The sequence below is a fragment of the Cervus canadensis genome, chromosome 25 (genome assembly GCF_019320065.1).
Source record: "Cervus canadensis isolate Bull #8, Minnesota chromosome 25, ASM1932006v1, whole genome shotgun sequence".
NCBI classification, from domain to species: domain Eukaryota; kingdom Metazoa; phylum Chordata; class Mammalia; order Artiodactyla; family Cervidae; genus Cervus; species Cervus canadensis.
In genome coordinates this window covers 26,828,191-26,845,027 of record NC_057410.1, presented here as the reverse complement: position 1 = coordinate 26,845,027, position 16,837 = coordinate 26,828,191, and positions in this window count along the sequence as shown.

Below are 16,837 nucleotides of genomic sequence, written 5' to 3'. Positions count from 1 at the left end.
GAAGGACAGGGAAGCCTGGAGTGCTGTAGTCCGTGGGGTTGCATAGAGTGACTGAACAACAATGATAATACAGTGTGTGTTTATAACTTTATTTATTTATTTTTTACTGTTTTCTATTGTTTTACAGAGTCTAAAGAGGGAAACCATGTCTTAAAAATTTTAATCAGGGTATATAAGAGAAAAACCAAAGTTGAAGTCTTCTTCCTGTTTTTGCATTTGATTTGATTCTGTTTGGAGTTCAGGATCATATATGACCCTTCTTTCCCTTAGCAGAACAATTAAACTTTGGTTTTGGATATGCAATAGTAGCCTTGGAGCCTGCTTTGTACTTAAGGGTGTAAGTATGCTCAGCATAATGAAGAGAAATTTTTCAGTGCAGAGGAGGCTGGGGGAGAGAGAAGAAAGAAGCGAGCCGCCCAGCTACATGGCAGGCCAGGCTTGAGCCAAAAAGATGTCTATGAGAGTTTCACTGTGGTAGGTTGACCCAGGGTTTTTATGAACAATGATGTGTAACATTTGGTTTTAAATTGTTTTGTCATTGCCATATTGAACTGTGCTTAAGTTTGCCTCTGTTAACCCAACTACTTCAGTAACAAGAGTGTGGGCTGTGGTAGTCTGGGAGGCTGGTCACATGGTGGGGATTGGAAGTAAGGGCCAGCAAAAGGACAGTGCCTAGCTCATGTCATCCTCTGAGGTTGTCATGGTTGGCAGCATTAAATCTAAGGAGGCTATCAGTTGAGGCTTACAGGTATTAAGAAGTAGAAAGACAACAGAAGTTTAGGGCTGAACTGAAATTCACTGAGAGGGAGGCAGGGGTATTGGCAAAACACATTGAAGCACAAACTGACTCGACCCAGGAGCAGAAAAGGAAACAAATTTCCTGTTCCCCAAATAGTTTGGTGGAAGGTGATACCTGAAAGTGGGAAAACACAGTTGGGGTATGTTTCTGTGGGAGAGAGATGTGATCAGATTGGGTATGCATTGTAGGCAGGGCAAGATGATGGGTCTTGCTGTGGCAAATAATAGAGATTTGACAAATTTCTGTTCAATATCCTGGTCAAAAATAGGTGCATGCAGCCAAGTCATAAACTGGCAATGAAAAGTACAGTGGACCAGTCAATACGTGCAAAGGTTCGAATGCCTTTGCACGTATGGTGGAATGCCTTTGCCTTCTCTAGGTCTTCCTTCTTCTCTCCTGCACTGTTACTTCTTTTCTTTGTGGGATCACTCCAGTCAGCAGACAAATATCCTCTGGAGTGGTAGGCAGCTTCAAAAATAGCCTCTGTCCACACCCTTGGTAAGTTGCCTCCCTTTAGAGTTGGCTGGATTTAATGACACACTTGTAGCAAATAGTGACAGAGGGAATGGGCTGTCACTTCCAGGATTAGATTATAATAAGATTGTGGCCTGTCTTTTTGTCTAGTTCTTTTGCTCTGCGGGAAGTTGGCTGCCATGTTGTGAGCTGCCCTATGGCCCCATGAAGTGTCTAACAGCCCACAAAGAAGCAAACCATGTGAGTGAGCTAGGACACAGAACTTTCCCAGGTCACACCTTCAGATGAAACTACAGTTCTGGTTAAGACTGTAATAAATGCAACCTTATGAGAAACCTTAAGCCAGAGGCATCCATCCCCTAAGCCACTCTGGAAATGAAACTCATGACCCACAGAAATTGTGAGATAACAAATATTTGTTGTTTTAAGCTGCTAACTTTTTGAATAATTTGTTGCATAGCAGATAATGCATCTTGTTTCTCCTGTCTTTGAAAGAGGACGAGGGTATTAATGCTCGGCCTGGGGTTGGAGGCAGGGAGGTAGGATGGTAGGGTTGACTGGGTCTTGAGTTAGGGGAGATTTTATTCTTCCTGGTTGTCCCTTGTCCACTTGAGTTAGTGCTAGAAATCTTTTTAATAAAAATATTTTATTATGTAGACTATAAATAATAACAAAGTAAATTTCTGTGTACCCACCACTTCATTCACTATTTTTGCTTGTTATGAAATATTTAATCCTTCTGAAAGAATATTTATGGTATAGTTTAAAGAATTAAAATAATATAAGGCCACCTATTTAAGAAAAAGAACATTATTGTTACTTTGGAAATCACCTGTGTACCCATCCCTGATTCTGTCCCTTTATCTTTCCCTTAGAAAAAAAACAATATTCTAAATTTTATACTTACTTTTCCATTGATTCTCTTTATAAACCTGACTGTACAGTATGGTAGCAACTAACAACAGGTGACCATTTAAGGTTAAATTAAAATTCAGTTTCTCAATCATGTTCGTCTTGTGGCTAGTGGTTACCATACTGAATAGCCAAATTATAGAATATTTGCATCATTGAAAAGTTCTGATGGACAGCAGTGCTTTAAACAATTTTAGTTTTGCATGTTTTTAAACTTTATAGCAATTGAATCAGACAGTTCATTTTCTTTTGTAGCTAGCTTTGTTTCTTTCAGTGTTACGTTCCAAACATTCATTCATGTAGTTGCCTGTAACTGTTGTTGTTCAGTCGCTCAGTTGTGTCTGACTCTTTGCAATGCCATAGACTGCAGCACGCGAGGCTTCCCTGTCCTTCATCATCTCCTGGAGCTTGCTCAAACTCATGTCCATTCAGTTGATGATGCCATTCAACTGTCTCGTCCTCTGTTGTCCCCTTCTCCTCCTGCTTTCTATCTTTCCAAGCATCAGGGTCTTTTCCAATGAGGCGGCTCTTCACATAAGGTGGCCAAAGTATTGGAGTTTCAACTTCAGCGTCAGTCCTTCCAATGAATATTCAGGGTTGATTTCCTAGGATCTCATTGCTGTCCAAGGGACTCTCAAGAATCTTCACCAGCACCACAGTTCGAAAGCATCAGTTCTTTGGCACTAAGCTTCTTTATGGCCCAACTCTCATATCCGTACATGACTACTGGAAAAACCATAGCTTTGACTATACAGACCCTAATCTGCAAAGTAATATCTCTACGTTTTAATATGCTGTCTAGGTTTGTCATAGCTTGTCTTCCAAGGAGCAAGAATCTTCTAATTTTGTGACTGCAGTCATTGTCCACAGTGATTCCGGAGCTAAAGGAAATAAAGTCTGTCACCGTTTCCATTGTTTCCCCATCTATTTGCCGTGAAGTGATGGGATCAGATGTCATGATCTTCATTTTTTGAATTTTGAGTTTTAAGCCAACTTTTTCACTCTCCTCTTTCACTTTAATGAAGAGACTCTAGTTCCTTTTTGCTTTCTGTCATTAGAGTGGTGTCATCGGCATATCTGAGGTTATTGATGTTTCTCTAGGCAGTCTTGATTCCAACTTGTGCTTCATCCAGCCCAGCATTTCACGTGATGTACCCTGCATATAAGTTAAATAAGCAGGGTGGCAATATACAACCTTGATGTATTCCTTTCCCAATTTTGAACCAGTCTATTGTTCCATGTCTGGTTTTAACTGTTGCTACTTGAGCTGCATACAGGTTTCTCAGGAGGCAGGTAAGGTGGGCTGGTATTCCCATCTCTAAGAATTTTCCACAGTTTATTGTGATCCACACAGTCAAAGGCTTTAGTGTAGTCAAAGAAGCAGAAGTCAATGTTTTTTTCTGGAATTCTCTTACTTCTTCTGTGATCCAACAGATGATGGCAGTTTGATCTCTGGTTCCTCTGCCTTTTCTAAATATAGCTTTTACATCTGGAAATTCTTAGTGCATGTACTGTTGAAGCCTAGCTGAAGGATTTTGAGCATTACCTTGCTAGCATGTGGTAGTTTGAACATTCTTTCGCATTGCCCTTCTTTCGGATTGGAATGAAAACTGACCTTTTCTAGGCTTGTGGCCACTGCTGAGTTTTCCAAATTTGCTGACGTATTGAGTGCAGCACTTTAACAGCATCATCTTCTAGAATATGAAAGAGTTCAGCTGGAATTCCATCACCTCCACTAGCTTTGTTCATAGTGATGCTTCCTAAAGCCCACTTGACTTCGCATTCGAGGATGTCTGGCTCTAGGTGCATTGTTTTGTTTGTTTTTTCCCCTACCATTTACCTTTTTTTTCCCCCTCACCAGTCACCTAGAGACTTTCTGGAGTCCCCAAGTGAGAGTGATCACAGCATCATTTTTACCATACACGTGGTGTGAATATGCCACAATGTATTTACTTACACTGGAATATATTATTGATGAACATTTGAATTGTTTCCAGAGTTTTGTTTTTTTGGTTCCAATTTTAGTATATGCGCTGCCGAAGCGAGCACCAGAGTTTTGTTTTTTTAACTGATACTGTTAAGAGTATGACTCTGAGTTTCTTTGGATTATACACTACATTGGGATTGCTGAGTCATGCAGAATATACACCGTCACCTTCTGTGAATATACACCATTACCTTCTTTGCATGTGTGTATGCTCTGTCGCTTCAATCGTCTCTGACTCTTTGAGTCCCCATGGGCTGTAGCCCACCAGCTTCCTGTGTCCATGGGATTCTCCAGACAAGAATACTGGAGTGGGTTGTCATGCCTCCTTCAGGGGATCTTCCCAACCCAGGGATTGAACCCACCTCTCCTGCGTTGCAAGTAGAGTCTTTACCACTTAGCCACCAGGGAAGCCCACCACCTTCTCTAAGTAATGTCAGATAGTTTTCTAAAGTGTACCAATATACTCTCCAATGACAACATGTAAAATTTCCCATTGTTTATATTATTGTTCAGTTCAGTTGCTCAGTCGTGTCCAACTCTTTGCGACCCCATGAACAGCAATGCACACCAGGCCTCCCTGTCCATCACCAACTCCCGGAGTCAACCCAAACCTATATCCATTGAGTCGGTGATGCCATCCAATCATCTCATCCTCTGTCGTCCCCTTCTTCTCCTGTCCTCAATCTTTCCCAGCATCAGGGTCTTCTCCAGTGAGTCAGCTCTTCGCATCAGGTGGCCAAAATATTGGAGTTTCAGCTTCAACACCAGTCCTTCAATGAACACCCAGGACTGATCTCCTTTAGGATGGACTGGTTGGATCTCCTTGCAGTCCAAGAGACTCTCAAGAGTCTTCTCCAACACCACAGTTGAAAAGCATCAATTCTTCAGTGCTCAGCTTTCTTTATAGTCCAACTGTCACATCCATACATGACCACTAGAAAAACCATAGCCTTGACTAGATGGACCTTTGCTGACAAAGTGATGTCTCTGCTTTTTAATATGCTGTTTAGGTTGGTCATAACTTTTCTTCCAAGGAGTAAGCGTCTTTTAATTTCATGGCTGCAATCACCATCTGCCGTGATTTCGGAGCCCGAAAAAATAAAGTCTGACACTGTTTTCACTATTTCCCCATCTATTTGCCAAAGAGTGATGGGACCGGATGCCATGATCTTAGTTTTCTGAATGTTGAGCTTTAAGCCAAGTTTTTCATTCTCCTCTTTCACTTTCATCAAGAGGCTCTTTAGTTCTTCTTCACTTTCTGCCATAAGGTGGTGTCATCTGCATATCTGAGGTTATTGATATTTCTCCCGGCAATCTTGAATCCAGCTTGTGCTTCCTCCAGCCCCACATTTCTCATGATGTACTCTGCATATAAGTTAAATAAGCCGGGTGACAATATACAGCCTTGACGTACTCCTTTCTGCTGCTTTTTAATTTAGCAGTCTTATGGGTATGAATTGAGGACTCATGGTTTCAATCTGCATTTTCCTGACTTTAAATGAATTTGAGTATTTGAATATGTTTTCATGTTTTCATCCTGTATTTAAGGGACATTAATTATGTCATATTAAGTACCTGCTTAGGTCTTTTATGTGTTTGTCTTGTAGATTTCGTTAATGCAGCCAGTTGTCTTGTACTGTTTCCATAGTTTTGACTTTTTCAGAATATCATATAATACATACATACAGTATGTAGCCTTTTCAGATTGGTTTCTTTTACTTAGCAATATGCATTTAACATTCCTCTTTATCTTTTCATGACTTGAGATCTCACTTTTTTCTAGTGATCAATAATATTCTGTTATCTGGATATACCACAGCTTATCTATTCACCTATTGAAGAATAACTTAGTTGCTTGTAAGTTTTGACAATTAGGAATACATTTGCTATAAATACCTGTGTGCAGATATCTGTATAAACATAAGTTTTAAGCTCTTTTGGGCAAATATCAAACAGTGCAATTGCTGGATCATATGATAAGAGTATGTTTAGTTTTGTAAGAAATGGCCAAAGTGTCTTCCAAACTTGCTGCACCATTTTTGCATTCCCATTAGCAATGAGTGTGGGCTCCTGTTGTTCCACATTCTTACCAGCATTTGGTGATTTGGATTTATCTATTCTAAAAGGTCAGTTTTCATTCTAGTCCCAAAGAAGGGCAATGCCAAAGAATGTTCAAACTACTGCACAGTTACACTCATTTCACATGCTGGTAAGGTTATGCTCAAAATATTTCAAGCTAGGCTTCAGCAGTACATGAACTGAGAACTTCCAGATGTACAAACTCGATTTAGAAAAGGCAGAGGAACCAGAGATCAAATTGCTAACATCTGTTGGATCATAGAGAAAGCAAGGAATTCTAGAAAAACATCTGCTTCATTGACTACACTAAAGTCTATTGACTGTAGATCACAATGAACTGTGGAAAAGTCTTACAGAGATGGCAATACCAGACCACCTAACCTGTCTCCTGAGAATCCTGTATATGGGTCAAGAAGCAACAGTTAGAACTGGACATGGAACAATGGACTGGTTCAAAATTGGGAAAAGAGTACATCAAGGCTGTCTGTATATTGTCACCCTGCTCATTTAACTTATATACAGAGTATATCATGTGAAATGCTGGGCTGGATAAATTGTAAGCTGGATCAAGATTGCTGGAAGAAATACCAACAACCTCAGATATACGGATGATATCATTCTAATCCTAAAGGAAATCAACCCTGAATATTCACTGGAAGGACTGTTGCTGAAGCTCCAATACTTTGGCCACTTAATGTGACGAGCCAACTCATTGAAAAAGACCCTGATGCTGGGAAAGATTGAAGGCAAAAGGAAAAGAGGGCGGCAGAGGATGAGATGGATACATCACTGACTCAGTGGACATGGATCTGAGCAAACTGCGGGAGATGATGAAGAACAGGGAAACCTGGCTGCAGTCCCTGGGGTCACAAAGAGTTGGACACAACTTAGTGACTGAACAAGCACCACCCCCACTCTAATGGCAGAAAGTGAAGCGGAAGTAAAGAACCTCTTGAGGGTGAAAGGGGAGAGTCAAAAAGCTGACTTGAAACTCAGCATTCAAAAAATTAAGATCATGGTATCCAGTTCCATCATTTCATGACAAATAGAAGGGGGAAATATAGAAGCAATGACAGAGTTTATTTTCTTGGGCTCCAAAATCACTGTGGATGGTAACTGCATCCATGAAATTAAAAAACTCTCGCTCCTTGGAAGAAAAGCTGTGACCAACCTAGAGAGTGTATTAAAAAGCAGAAAAGTTTTCAAGAGAGAACAAGATGGCAGAGGAGTAGGTGGACATGACTGACGTACATCTCTCTCCACGGATACATCAAGAATACACCTTCAGACACAGAAGCGCTTGCAGTACATCTACTGAGAACAGGCAGGAGTACCTGACCACTGGAAAAGAATATACAGAACCACGCAAAACTCGGTAGGATGAAGGAACTAGGGGGAAAAACAGGGAGTGTTAGTAGGACTGGACGTGCCCTCGGCGGGTGGGGGAACTGAAGCAGGGATCTGATCCCCACATTGGGGCAATTGTCTGGGTCAGAGGAGAAACATTTGAGGCTGAGAAACATAAAGCAGCTGATCTGTGACAGCCTAAATGAAATGAGAATCAGACATCCTTACTACAGACATACGTACCCTGGACAAGGACGCAGGTCCCCTAGAAGATGCAGAAGCTGGGAGCTGGAGCATAGAGCTTGTGGAACAATCCCAGGACGAGGGCTGCTGTTGACTGCTTGGAGACGGACTGAGAGGACACGAGGGAGGAGATTGTGGTGGGAAGTGCCTATAGAGGAAAGCCAGGCAGCCATGGAAGCAGGGATACTGCTGAGTCATGCAGAGGGGGTGGAGCCATCACCATAGCCTCTCTCTCCCCACACAGCAGCACCGGCAGCTGAACAATAGAGAGCCCGCCTGATGCGGGGAACAGTAGAGTCGGACTCCATCCAGGGTGCCCCTTTAAGTGCCTGACACACTCCTCTAACTCCTGTGGCCGAGGCAGTCCGCATCCCTGCACACTTGGCGCCACCAGGGTCCCTGCAACCCAAGCAGTTGCACAACCTCAGTACCTGACCCTCACTGGAGCAGACCTGAGTTCTTCAAGGCAGCATCAGGAGCAAACCCCAGTGGACTACCCACATGCAGAGGTGGAGATAAAACCGCAGTTGAAACCCAGGGGCAGTGCGGCTAAGGAAGAGGACCCAAACCTTACCACCAGCTGTACAAGCTGCAGATTAAGTCCACACGATCAACTAGTCAGACTCTGTTGTCTATGGAATATATTAAAAAGACACTGAGAGCTCCCACAAAAGAAAATGCACTAGTTCTGACAGCTGAGGACATTGGAGGCAAGAACACACAGGAGTAGGACCAGATTATAGTCTGAGCTGCCCTCACAGCAGGTCCAGAGACCAGCGCAGTGTTGGAGGGCATCCTAGCGAGGTGAGGTGGACTGTGACTCCGTGAGGGAAAGGACGCTGACAGCAGAGGCTCAAGAAAAACATTGATTATTCTTATATTTTGACTTGTTCTGTAGTTTCTTTGGATTTATTTTTGTTTCCCCACCCCCCCCCCCGTTGTAGTTGTTGATTTTATTAGCACTGTGAAATCTATTTAAGCTTTTGAGATTTTTTTTTCAATCACACTTTTTATTTCTGTTATAAACTTCTGTCTCTATGTTGGCCTTTTGCAGTTCTGTAGAGTTTTCCTTTTTTCTCTCTTTTTTACTTACATTTTTAAAACTTATAATTTTTTCTATATTTATTCCTTTGTTTGCTTTTACTACTGTTCTTTACCCCTTGTTGTTAATCTTTAATATATATATAAATATTCTTTATCTGCTTCTGTTTAACTTTGCATTTCTATTTCTTTCTTTCCTTTCTTTTTCTCACCATATTTATTAGTTTTGCTTTCATTGCTTTATTCCCCAGTTGGTACCTTGCTTTAGTTTTGTTTTCCAGTTTGTGCTTTAGTTAGTTTTGTTCTTAACTGGTGGGTAACATTTTTGGTGTCCTTTGTTCACCAGGTCAATCTATTGTACTTTATTTTTGTTGGACTGTTTTGATTTTGCTTATGGGTTTATATGTATGTGTGTATAGTCCATTATTTTAATTATTATTTGCCTGATTTTGTAATTGCCATTTGTCTGGGGTTGTCTTTGGCTTCTCGTTTTTGGGTATTTATTTTAATCCCATTTAATGCCATAACAGACCACTTGTGGAATCTCTGTTCCTGGCCAGAGATCAAGCCCTGAGCCTTTGGAGTGGGAGTGCTGACTCCAAGACCCTAGACTACTAGAGAACTCCTCACCCTAGGGAATATTAAATAGTGAGAACTCCTACAAAGGCAGCCACTTGTATATAAGATCTGTCATCACCAACTATCAGTAGCACCCTGTGCAGGGCGCCTCATCCAAACAACAAACAAGACAAAAACACAAACCCAGTCGTCAGCAGACAGGATTACCACCTCACTCAGCCCTGCCCATCAGAGGGAAAAAAAAAAAAAAACATCTCACCTCCTTCCACCAGAACACAAGCACAAGTTACACCCTAATGAAACTTACACAAAGCACCGCACCAAACTTACAAGGGCAGAAACCAAAAGAAAGAAGGAATTCAACCTTTAAGTCTGGAAAAAGGAGACCTCAAACACAGTAAGTTAAAAAAAAAATAATGAAAAGGCAGAGAAATACTGCACAAATGAAGGAACAAACTAGAAACACACAAGTCCAAATACGTGAAGAGGAAACAAGCAAACTACCTGAAAAAGAATTCAGAATAATGATTGTAAAAATGACCCGAAACCTTGAAAACGGAGAAAATGCAAGAATCAGCAAAGACCTAGGAGAATTAAAGAGTAAACATACAAACAACACAGTTATTGAAATTAAAAATATTCTAGAAGGAATCAAGAAGATGTCTGAAATAGAAGAATGTATGAGTGAGCTGGAAGACAAAATGGTGAAAATAACTGCCAAAGAGCAGAACAAAGTAAAAAGAATGAAAAGAACTGAGGACAGTCTCAGAGGCCTCTGGGACAATATTAAACGCACCAACACTGAAATTATAGGGGCCCCAGAAGAAGAATAGAAAAAGAAAGGGTAAAAAATAAAATAAAATAAATTTTAAAAAAAGAAAGAAAAAGAAAGGGTATGAGAAAATTTTTGAAGAGATTATAGTTGAAAACTTCCCCAACATGGAAAAGGAAATAGTCAATCAAGTCCAAGAGATGCAGAGAGTCCCATACAGGATAAACTCAAGGAGAAACACGCCAAGACGCATACTAATCAAACTAACAGAGATTAAATGCAAAGAATATTAAAAGCAGCAAGGGAGAAGCAACAAGTAACATACAAGGGAAACCCCATATGTTTAACAGCTGATTTTTCAATAGAAACTCTTCAGGCCAGAAGGGAATGGCAGGATATATTTAAAGTACTGAAAGGGGAAAATCTACAACCAAAATTACTCTTCCCAGCAAGGATCTCATTCAAAATTGATGGAGAAATCAAAAGCTTCACAGACAAGCAAAAGTTAAGAGAAGTCAGTATCACCAAACCAGCTTTACAGCAAATGTTAAAGGGACTTATATAGTCAGGAAATACAAGAAGAGATAAAGATCTACAAAAACAAACCCCAAACAATTAAGGAAATGGCAATAGGAACGTATATATCAGTAATTAAATGTAAATGGATTAAATGCTCCAACCAAAAGACACAGACTGGATGAATGGATACAAAACCAAGACCCATATATATGCTGTCTACAAGAAACCCACTTCAGATCTAAAGACACATATAGACTGAAAGTGAGAGGATGGAAAAATATATTCCATGCAAATGGAAATCCAAAGAAAGCTGGAGTAGCAATCCTCATAACAGACAAAATAGACCTTAAAATAAAGAAGGTTACAAGAGATAAGGAAGGACACTACATAGTGATCAAGGGAACAGTCCAAGAGGAAGACATACAATTGTAAATACCTACACACTCAACATAGAAGCACCTCAATACGTAAGACAAACACAAACAAACATAAAAGGAGAAGTTGGCAGTAACACAATAATAGCAGGAGACTTTAATACCCCATTTACACCAGTGGACAGATCATCAAAACAGAAAATTAATACAGAAACACAAATCTGAAATGATACATTAGATGAGATGTATTTCGTTGATATCTTCAGGACATTCCATCCAAATGCAGAAGAATACACCTTCTTCTCAAGTTCATGTGGAACATTCTCCAGGATAGACCACATCTTGGGTCACAAATCAAACCTCAGTAAATATAAGAAAACTGAAATCATATCAAACATCTGACCACAACACTATGAGACTAGATATCAATTACAAGAAAAAAAAAAACTGTAGAAAACACAGACGTGGAGATTAAACAATATGTTTCTAAATAAGGAACAGGTTACTGAAGAAATCAAAAGGGAAATCAAGAAAAAACAAAATGAAATGAAAACATGACAACTCAAAACCTATGGGATGCAGTTCTAAGAGGGAATTTTATAACAATACAATCCTACCTCAAGAAACAAGAAAAACATTGAATAGATGACCTAACTTTACACCTGAAACAACTGGGAAAAGAAGAACAACAACAGACTGCCCCCCACACAAAATTAGCAGAAGGAAAGAAATCACAAAAGTCAGAGCAAAGATAAATAAAAAAGAAATGAAACAATAGTAAAGATTAATAAAACTAAAAGCTGGTTCTTTGAGAAGATAAACAAAATTGACAAACCTTTCACCAAACTCATCAAGGAAAAAAGAAGAATCAAATCAACAAAATTAGAAATGAAAAAGGAGAGGTTACAATAGACAATGCAGAAATACAAAGGATTATGAGACAATTACGAGCAACTATATGGAAATAAAATGGATAACCTGGAAGAAATGGACAGATTCTTAGAAAAGTTCAATCTTCCAAGACTGAACCTGGAAGAAATAGAAATTATGCACAACCTAATTACAAGCACTGATATCGAAACTGTGATAAAAAAAAATCTCCCAGAAAACAAAAGCCCAGGACAAGATGGCTTCACAGGTGAATTATACCAAACATTTAGAGAAGAGCTAATACCTATCCTTCTAAAACTCTTTCAAAAAATTGCAGAGGAAGGAACACTTCCAAACTCATTCTACGAGGTCACCATGTCCCTGATGAACATAGATGCAAAAATCCTCAACAAAGTTTTAGAAAACAGAATTCACCAACACATTAAAAAGCTCATACACCATGATCAAGTTGCATTTATTCCAGGGATGCAAGGATTCTTCAATATATGCAAACGAATCAGTGTGATATAACAGTAACAAATTGAAAGATAAAAACCATATGATAATCTCAATAGATACAGACAAAATTCAGCACCCATTTATGATTAAAATTCTTCGAAAAATGGGCATAGAAGGAACCTACCTCAATATAGTAAAGGCCATATATGATAAGCCCAAAGCAAACATAATTTTCAATGGTGAAAAACTGAAGGCATCTCTTCTAAGATCAGGAACAAGACAAGGGTGTCCACTCTCACCACTATTATTCAACATAGCTTTGGAAGTCTAGACTACAGCAATCATGGAAGAAAAGAAATAAAAGGAATCCAGATCAGAAAAGTGGAGTGCTCCCTGTTTGCAGATGACATGATACTATACATAGAAAACCCTAAAGATATTATCAGAAAAATACTAGAGCTAATCAGTGAATTTAGCAAAGTTGCAGGATACAAAATCAATACACAGAAGTCACTTGCATTCCTATATACTAACAATGAAAAATCAGAAAGAGAAATTAAGGAATGAATCCTATTCACCATTGCAACAGAAAGAATAAAATATCTAGGAATAAACCTACCTAAGGAGACAAAGTAACTGTATACAGAAAATTATAAGACACTGATGAAAGAAATCAAAGATGATATAAACAGATGGAGAGATATTCCATGTTCCTGAGTAAGAAGAATCCATGTTATGAAAATGACTAAGCTACCAAATGCAGTCTACAGATTAATGTGATCCCTATCAAATTACCAATCACATCTTCAAAGAACTAGAACAAAAAAATTTACAGTTCATATGGAAATGCAAAAGACTGAATAGCCAAAGCAGTCTTGAGAAAGAAGAATGGAGCTGGAGGAATTAACCTTCCTGACTTCAGATTATAATACAAAGCCACGGTCATCAAGACAGTATGGTACTGGGACAGAAACAGAAATATAGACCAGTAGAACAAGATAGAAAGCCCAGAAATAAACCCAGGCACCTATGGGTACCTTATTTTTGACAAAGGAGGCAAGAATATACAATGGGGCAAAGGCAGCCTCTTCAGTAAGTAGTGCTAGGAAAACTGGACAGCTACATGTAAAAGAATGAAATTAGAACACTTCCTAACACCATACACAAATATAAACTCAAAATGGATTAAAGTCCTAGATATAAGACCAGAAACCATAAAACTCTTACAGGAAAACATAGGCAGAACACTTGATGACATACATCAAAGCAAGATCCTCTATGATCCACCTCCTAAAGTAATGGAAACAAAAACAAAAGTAAACAAGTGGGACGTAGTTAAACTTAAAAACTTTTGTGTAGCAAAGGAAACTATAAACAAGATGAAAAGACAACTCAAAATGGGAGAAAATAATAGCAAATGAAACAACTGACAAAGGATTAAACTCCAAAATATACAAGCAGCTTATACAACTCAATACCAGAAAAAGAAACAGCTCAATCAAAAAGTGGGAAAAAGACCTAAACAGACATTTCTCCAAAGAAGACATACAGATAGCTAACAAACACATGAAAAGATGCTCAACATTGCTCATTATTAGAGAAATATAAATCAAAACTATAATGAGATATCATCTCCCACCTGTCAGAATGGCCATCATGAAAAAGTCTATAAACAATAAATGCTGGAGAGGATGTGGAGAAAAGGGAACCCTCTTGCACTGTTGGTGGGAATGTAAGTTGATACAGCCACTATGGAAGATGGTATGGAGATTCCTTAAAAAAACTAGGGATAAAACCACCGTCTGACCCAGCAATCCCACTCCTAGCCATTTACTCCGAGGAAACCAAAATTGAAAGAGACCCATGTACCACAGAATTCACTGCAGCACTATTTACAACAGCTAGAACATGGAAGCAACCTAGACGTTCAACCGATGAATGGATAAAGAAGTTGTGGTACATATAGACAATGAAATATTCACATTTGAGTCAGTTCTAATGTGGTAGCTGAACCTAGAGCCTATTATACAGAATGAAGTAAATCAGAGAGAAAGAGAAATATCGTGTACAAACACATATATATGGAATCTGGAAAGATGGTACTGATGAATTTATTTTCAAGGCAGTAGTGGAGAAACAGACATAGAGAACAGACTTATGGACACAGGGAGAGGGGAGGAGAGGGTGAGATGAATGGAGAGAGTAACATGGAAACTTACATTACCATGTGTAAAATAGATAGCCAATGGGAATTTGCCATATGTCTCAGGGAGCTCAAACAGGGGCTCTGTATCCACTTAAAGGGGTGGGATGGGAAAGAGGTTCCAGAGGGAGGAGACGTATGTACACCTATGACTGTGATGTTTGACACAAAACAACAAAATTCTGTAAAGCAATTATGCTTCAATTAAAAAAAAAAAGGCAGAGCCATTACTTTGCAAAGGTTCATATAGTCAAATCTATAGTTTTTCCAGTAGTCATGTTCAGATGTGAGAACTGGACCAAAAAGAAGGCTGAGTGCCAAAGAACTGATGCTTTTGAATTGTGCTGGAGAAACTTTTGAGAGTTCCTTGGGCAGCACGGAGATCAAGCAGCACAGAGATCAAGCCTGTCAATAGTAAAGGAAATTAACCCTGAATATTCACTGGAGGAATTGATGCTGAAACTCCATCATGTCCTTTGGCCACTTGATGTGAAGAGCCAACTCACTGGAAAAGACCGTGATTCTGGGCAAGATTGAAGGCAAAAGGAGAAGGGAGTGGCAGAGGATGAGATGGTTAGATAGCATCACCAAGTCCATAGACATGTTTGAGCAAATTCCAGGAGATGGTAGAGGACAGAGGAGCCTGGTGTGCTGCAGTCTATGGACCGCAGAGTCTTAGCAACTGAACAATGAGCGAGTGTGTTAGTGGAATCTCTTTTTTTAAAAATTAGTTCTTGGCTGCACTGGGTCTTCTTTGCTGCCTGTAGCCTTTCTCTAGTTGTGGAGAACAGGGGCTTTTGTTGTGGTTCGCAGGCTCTAGGTGTGTGGTCTTCAGTAGTTGTGGCACATGGGCTTAGATGCTCTACAGCATGTGGGATCTTCCCAACCCAGGGATCGAACCTGTTTCTCTTGTCTCTTGCATTGACAGGTGGGTTCTTTACCACTAGCACGGCCTGGGAAGCCCCTAGTCCTCTATTAGGTATGTCTTTTGCAGATATTTTCTGTCAGTCTGTAGCTTTTCTTTTCATTGTCTTTCACAGAGCAGAAACTTTTATTTTTAATGAAGTCTAGTTTATCAGTTATTTCTTTCATGGATCATACTTTTGGAATTATTGCCAAACCCAAGATCATCTAGATTTTCTCCTGTTTTTTAAAAAATAGTTATTTATTTAGTTAACTGTGCTGGGTCTTAGTTGCAGCATGTGGGATCTAGTTCCCTGACCAGGGATTGGACCTGGGTCTCCTGAATTGGGAGCATGGGGTCCTAGCCCTTGGCCCACCGGGGAAGCCCTCTTCTATGTTATCTTCTAAGAGTTTTATACTTTTGTGTTTTACATTTAGGTCTGTGGTCCATTTTGAGGTAATTCTTGTGGAGGATACAAGGTCTGTATCTAGATTCACTTTTTCCTTAATGTGGATCTCCACTTGTTCCAGCATCATTTATTAAAAACACTGTCTTTGCTCCACTTTATTGCCTTTGCTCCTTTGTTGAAGATTAGTTGACTATACCTATGTAAGTCTATCTCTGGGCTCTCTGTTCTATTCGATTGATCTATTTGTGTGTCCTTTTGTGATATCATCTTGATTATTGTAGCTCTATAGTATATCTTTAAGTCAGGTACTGGCAGCTCTTCAACTTCGTTCTTTTCCTTCAATACTATGTTGTCTATTCTGAGTCTTTTATTCTCTCTGTATAACCTTTAGAGTCAGTTAATATCCACAAAATAATTTGCTGGGGTTTTGATTGGGCTTGTTTTGAACCTGTAGAGCAAGTTTGGAAGAACTGCCATCCTGACAGTGTTGTCTTTCTGTCCATTGACATAGAATACCTGTCCATTTATTTAATTCTTATTTGACTTCTTTTATCAAAGTTTTGTAGTTTTCCTCATATAGATCTTGTACATATTTTGTTAGATTTATACCTAAGTATTTCATTTTTGGGAGTGTTAATGTAAATAGTATTATATTTTTAATTTAAAATTCCAGTTATTCATTGCTGTTATATTTGAAAGCAATTGACTTTTGTATATTAACCTTGTATCCTGCACCCCTGCTGTAATCACTTATTAATTATAGGAGTTCCTTTGTAGAATCTTTTGGATTTTCTACATAGATTATTGTATCATCTGTGAGCAAAGAAAATTTTATTTCTTCCCTCTCAATCTGTATACCTTTTATC